We start from the raw sequence: 6,559 nt of genomic DNA on the forward strand, positions 1-6,559 counted from the left end.
TTTCCTTCCAAGGAGTAAATGTCTTTTAATTTCATGGCTGCAGTCACCATCTGCAGTGATTTTGGAGCTCAGAAAAATAAAGTCTAACACTGTTTCCACTGTTTCCTCATCTATTTCCCATGAAGTGATGGGACCGGATGCCATGATCTTCGTTTTCTGAATGTTGAGCTTTAAGCCAACTTTTTCACTCTCCACTTTCACCTTCATCAAGAGGCTTGTTCCTCTTCACTTTCTGCCATAAGAGTGGTGTCATCTGCATATTTGAGGTTATTGATATTTCTCCCGGCAATCTTAATTCCAGCTTGTGTTTCTTCCAGTCCAGGGTTTCTCATGATGTAGTTCGCATACAAGTTAAATAAACAGGGTGACAATATACAGCCTTGACGTACTCATTTTCCTATTTGGAACCAGTCTGTTGTTCCATGTCCAGTTCTAACTGTTGTTTCCTGACCTGCATCCACAGTTTATTGTGATCCACACAGTCAAAGGCTTTGGTATAGTCAATATAACAGAAATAGATGTTTTTCTGGAGGATGAGATCCTAATAATAGGCTAACTGCCCTTTTAAGAATTAAGAGACCAGAAATCTAGTCCTTTCTCTTCATTCTATGAGGTCACAGTAAGAAGACAGCTTCCTGCAAGCCAAGAAAGGCGCTCATCAGGAACTAAATCAGCCTGCACTCTGATCTTGGGGATCCAGCCTCCAGAACTGTGAGAAATCAATGTCTACAGTTTAAGGCACCCAGTTTACGATATTGTTACAGAAGCCATTAACAGGTAACGTTTATCTGGCATACTACCTGTCCACTTCTGTGACACTTCTCCACATTATAAAGTGTTTATATTAAAGTATCTATTTATTGCTTTAGCTGTATTTCTTTGCTTAGTCTTGCAACACCGCTTTCATTGCTTTTGTTTTTAGTCTTTACTACCAGAAAGGACAGATTTTTTACATATATATGTAAGAATATTTACTTCTTAATACATACAAAATTTATCATTTTAATCTCATTAAGTTGCTTTAAAATAAGGTGTCTTTCTTAGAGCATAAAGTAAATAGCAGTAACAAAATGTCCCTTAAGTGATTTTTTCTTAATTTAAAACACAGATTTCAAAGTATCCCATTACATAATATGCAGTGGGAAACAAAAACAACTGATTGACAGGCAAAAACGTGTATTTTATTCAGGAAAAAAAAATCTTCCAAAGGCTCCATTCTTTTTTTTTTTTTTTTTCATTCTGTTGTTGTGGTTGCCTAGAAACCAGGACTAGGCTCATGATTTAAGGGAGTGCAGTTTTATGTCTTTTTTCCCTCTAATACAGAAAGAACACTGCACTAAATATCACTCAAAATTAACACCATTTCATTAGAACTTACTGACACTTCCCTCTGGGTGGTTGTACAGGCAGACCTGCTGCTGGCTATCTTTAAAACTAAGGACACAGATGTTTGTTAACTGGCCAGCAGTGGGTAGCCAGTTTTCTGCCCTCTTCTAAACCAGAGTTGACCCTCTTCTATTTTTCAGGCCCCCAGTCTCCGAAGTTTTGTGCCTTGCAAATCTGCAAGTTATAAACTGTTTTGCAACTTTCTTTACAACCACAGCCTTATGGGTTGGACTGTTGCAAATTATTTTTAAAACAGTGTCTCTAGTAACAAAGAAAAATGGCAAGGACTACACAGTGAAAGGTGAATATCATTCCATTTATCTTTTCCTATGTACCTGACTTCTTATCAAAGTATAACTAAAGGTACACTGTTCAGAAAACTCAAGTCCAAATGTGCTGGTTATGAAGAGCTAAACATAATAACATTGATAACAATTCTATAGAGGACGTGCTATTTGGATTCATGTGAAGGACACGTGATCTGTCATTTAGTTCTATTGTGTTCAAGTGCTTTTTCTTCCTGTTTCAGATGATGCCAGAGATTAAATTTAACCAGGCTTTAGCTCTGTCCCCAAGGAAAGAATGATTTGTGTTTGAAATGATCTGCTGGTACTGAGGACCTGGAATGGTCCAGCTCTGAATTGCTAGTTACAAAGGTGTGTTTCAAATCAAATGGGACTTGATAAAGCCATTTGACAAAGAGAGATTAGCATTAAATCCGAATGTAAACAGCTTAGGCAAAGAGTAAGACAATGGAGGGCAGAGGGAAGCTGATTAGTAATTCAGATTTTATCTTGGCTGAAAAGAGACTGATAGCTAGAGTCCTGGCAATCTTCACCTTGTGTTGACCATCTGTACTGTGAGTTCCCCAGCAGAGAACCAGCTCATTTGGGGACAGGAGAGCAGAAGGGCATAGCTTCTCATAGGAGAGAGAAACCAAAAGCCACGCTAAACGCCATCAATTAAAAGGCATTAGTCCTGTGGGAGCTGCCCATTAAGAGTGTTGAGCATGCACAGATGCTGTTGCTGAGTGCATGACACCAGTAATTAGGTATCACAAGTGGGAGGACTTCACACACTATTTAGCAAAAACACTGCACTGTTTTTGCATAAACTTTTGCAGTAACTTTAATTGCAGTGAATTTTGCCAATGTTGGTCAAAAGAAATATCTCCATTTTATAACAGCCAGGACTGTTGCTTTCTAATTAGGTTTAAAACACATCACAAAATAGATGAGATTACCAAAGAGAAGAGTGGCAAAAAAGAGTACTGTGCTATTGTAAGTGCATTAGTTATGATAAATGTCTATCCTCAGTCCAGAAAAATTAAAGCCCAATTTATTCTTATACATTTTCATGTTCTTTGTCATTGCTGGCTGATGGCTTGTCTTTTGAGTGCATCTTTAACGCTTTAAAAATAAATAAAACAGAACTTGAATCTGCATCTCAATTGCTGCAGTGCATTTTTAGCACTACTATAATATGTTCAAGAAATTTTTTTTTCATTTAAGAAACTGATTCCTTTTCTCATTTTTAGTATCTCCCTCTCAAATTCTCTTTCTCCCTCTAATATAGTGTTGTGGTGTTGTTGTTGTTTTTACAAAATTCAGAGGAAAAAAGATAAAATTATTCTAATTGATACAGAATCTATGGAATCTATAAAAATGGGTTATTGAGAATAGGCCTTCTGTGGACTAACCTCATTTTTCTGAGAAGCATCACACATACAAAAGACCCTTTTCTTCCTTCCCTGATGTCTCAGGGAAAAGGTAATGAAAGGGTAGAATCCTCATCCTATTCCTGAAATCAGGGCTGTATAAATACAAATCTGACCATCCTAAACAGGACACTCCAAACCTCTCAAGGGAGTAGGACGTGTAGTATGCAGATTACCAGAGACAGGCAGAGTTCATTCAGGCATCCCCGATGCTTCCTTCCTGCTTCCCACGCGTCTCTGTAAGAGTACGTTACCCTCATTAGAACAATCTGTACAAGCCCCTAGGTCTCTTCGGAAGAGCATCACAGTAAGGGAACAGAAATCAATGGCAAAAGCTTCAAGAAGACAATCAGGCAGTCCCTAGGACAGTGAGGAGGCAGGAAAATAACAGCTTGTAAAGCTTGACAAGCTCGAGTCAGATGCAGCTTCAGGACTCCTGTTGCTTGGTGTCTGCATCCTGAAATAAGAACATTGTTCTTAAGGGATGGCCAGGGCCCTGCTGTCTTCATTTAGGATGCATAAAGCTGCCCAAGGTAGAGGCCCAGGGTGATTTAGAGAGTACATTTCTTATAGAAATGAAAACCAGACCTTTGGGAAGACTAAATATAAAATAAAATAAAATACCTCAGAATCTGCAGGTGTATGTGCATGTAGAAGTGAGTGCATGTCTGAGTCTGTGTATTGGGACCCATTGATGAGCTGGGTGTAATCAATAATCTAGCAGCCTTGCACAGAGCTATTTAGCTACTAGTCTAGGAAGAGAAAAAGAAAGTGGACTGTGCAGGCAAGAGATAAGTACAGCCCGTGATTTTATTTTTTTATCTATTTTATTTTTTTTATCTATTTTATTTTTTTATCTATTGTTTTCCAAACTAAAATTATCTTGCTTTTAAAAATTGCATTTCAAATTTTATGTACTTTGAGTCCTTTTTCAGAAATTAAGATTCAAAACTTTTCTAATATATATAGTGTATATTACTTTGCATATATATATAAACATTTCTAATATATATATAGCATGCATGAATATATATTACTATATGTTGCATAATATGTATTAATAGATATATATTCAAAAACATGAAAGGCAGTCTACAAATTCCTAATTCAATAATAAAAGATTGCAAATGATGTTCCAAAATTTCCTTCTGCAAGTTATGAGTACAGAACAGAAATTGAAGTGCAACCTAATTGCTGTGAATACAAACATATTATTTAATTGACTTGGTATTTGTCTAATGATTAGTCTTCTCACCAGTTGAAAGAAGCTATCAGCACTAAAGAAACAAAAGTATTTTTGATCCTATGAGGCACAAGTTACTAAAACTATTCCCTCTTGGGAGGAAAGTGCTTGTCCATATGAGGTAAATTATCTCTCCAAGGGAGCCAAATAATCATAATGCTTTTCAGAGGCCAAGTAATAATTCAGAGACAAGTAAAATTTTTTCATGGCAAATATGAGTTTAGGATGTTGATAGATTCCCCCAAGCCTTTCACACTAGAAATGTAGCAAATGGTCCAATAATTTGATATTTCTAAACAGAAATGAGTTTACCCAACATGTAGCTGGTTATTAGAGATCATAACAGTCTTGGTGATAGGCATTTGCTGGCTCTGTAGGTGTGCACACAGAGAGGCTTACTGACAGCATTTAAAATTTTAAAACCTAATATATTAGGATATGAACTACTCAACATCATGTATGCACATGCATACACACTCTGATCATTGAGTAATTGCACACATGTCATACACAGCCACTCCCTCTCAAGGGCACAGCTAAAAACTCTCCCATCATTTAGTCAGAAGTGTTGCCACTTGTCATCAAATATCTTTCTTTCTTTTCTGTCATGGAGCTAACTACAGTGGATGCTGAGGTGATAATAGAAGAATATTTGGTTTTCCAGCTTCTTTCTTAGGGTTATTTATTATTGGATCAATCTCACTGTCAGGCCTTCCAAATACATTTACAGATCATTATAAGACAGGGAGGGCTGGCATGCTGCGATTCATGGGGTCGCAGAGTTGGACAAGACTGAGCGACTGAACTGACTGAATCGATAGGGCTGATGGGCAGTTAAGTCAGTGGGCAGTGGGTACCTCAAATGGTCACTGAGTTTTCTCAGCCAGGACATTTGGTTTCAGTGCAGTCAGTGAAAAAGAAAACATAGCTGAGTCTTCAGTAAAACTCAAGACACAGTCTTCCTTCAAAATTATACTTTGATTGAAATGAAAATGTTTAAAGCCAAAAAAGCCAAATATATAGGAGAGAAAATAGTCCATGTTCTCAAGTAAAGAAAATATATCAATTTATCACATACTGTTTATTCTTCTGGTTTGACTTCTATTTTTTATAAAAGTTAAAGAATTTATAGACATTTTTCAAAGCAACCTGAGAAATTATTGCAAATTCATCTTGGGCACTGGCCCTGAATGTAAAATAAAATTTAAAAAAAAAAAAAAAAAAGGAAATGTATTTAAATGAGTAGTAGCAGAGAAGGCAATGGCACCCCACTCCAGTACTCTTGCCTGGAAAATCCCATGGATGGAGGAGCCTGGCAAGCTGCAGTCCATGGGATCGCTAAGAGTCTGGACACTACTGAGCAACTTCACTTTCACTTTTCACTTTCATGCATTGGAGAAGGAAATGGCAACCCACTCCAGTGTTCTTGCCTGGAGAACCCCAGGGACAGGGGAGCCTGGTGGGCTGCCGTCTATGGGGTCGCACAGAGTCGGACATGACTGAAGTGACTTAGCAGCAGCAGCAGCAGCAGCAGCAGCAGCCAGCAAATGCATGATTTTTATATTAAAACTTTAAAAATGCTATAACATCATTACGAATTATTATAGAGTTTTTCTTTCTTACTAATTAATTTATTTATGCCTAATTTATTCATCCTTAATTTTCTTCTTTTGCAGGTCCTTGTATAAGAGGATTGAAAACTTAGGAAACTTACCCTCTTTATTGGACAAATAGTTAAAATCAGAAGAAATCAATAAATTTTAGAGTATTGAAGAGATTGTGAAATTTTTCCTTAAAGCTTCTTAGCAGATCATCATGTTATATCACATTTATAGTTTCATCCTGATTTACTATGCTATACTTCCACTAATTTGGGGAATATGAGTTCACCATCAACTTCATCTTATTTTCTCATCCTCTCCAAATAGCATTTTCTTGTAATTCAAAAAATCTCTTAAAATGTTAATAGTTCAAAATGTTCTGGAATAAACTCTTTTTTGATAAAATGGCACAAATGATCATCCAGAATAATAAACTTGTAAGAATCATCAGGAAAAAAAAATGAAAGAGTAATGAACATGCATATATTACCAAATATTTAGAAAGTATTGCAAAGTTTTAATAATTGAGAGTGTGGTGGTCCTGGTATTGTGACACAGGTAATTATAAAACTAATGTAGAACAGTTGAAGCATTTAAATTTAACAGAAAATG

The 6,559-nt window shown here is 36.5% G+C and overlaps 1 long non-coding RNA gene across 1 annotated transcript; it reads left to right on the plus strand.

Moving 5' to 3' along the window:
* Positions 1–589: 589 nt before the first annotated feature.
* On the plus strand, positions 590–6,119 carry LOC132346735 (uncharacterized). The gene is made up of 3 exons (XR_009496651.1): positions 590–777; positions 1,916–2,042; positions 6,023–6,119. It is a non-coding gene; the product is annotated as an uncharacterized lncRNA (long non-coding RNA).
* The last annotated feature ends 440 nt before the right edge of the window (positions 6,120–6,559 follow it).

The sequence above is a fragment of the Bos taurus genome, chromosome 12 (genome assembly GCF_002263795.3).
Source record: "Bos taurus isolate L1 Dominette 01449 registration number 42190680 breed Hereford chromosome 12, ARS-UCD2.0, whole genome shotgun sequence".
Classification (NCBI taxonomy): domain Eukaryota; kingdom Metazoa; phylum Chordata; class Mammalia; order Artiodactyla; family Bovidae; genus Bos; species Bos taurus.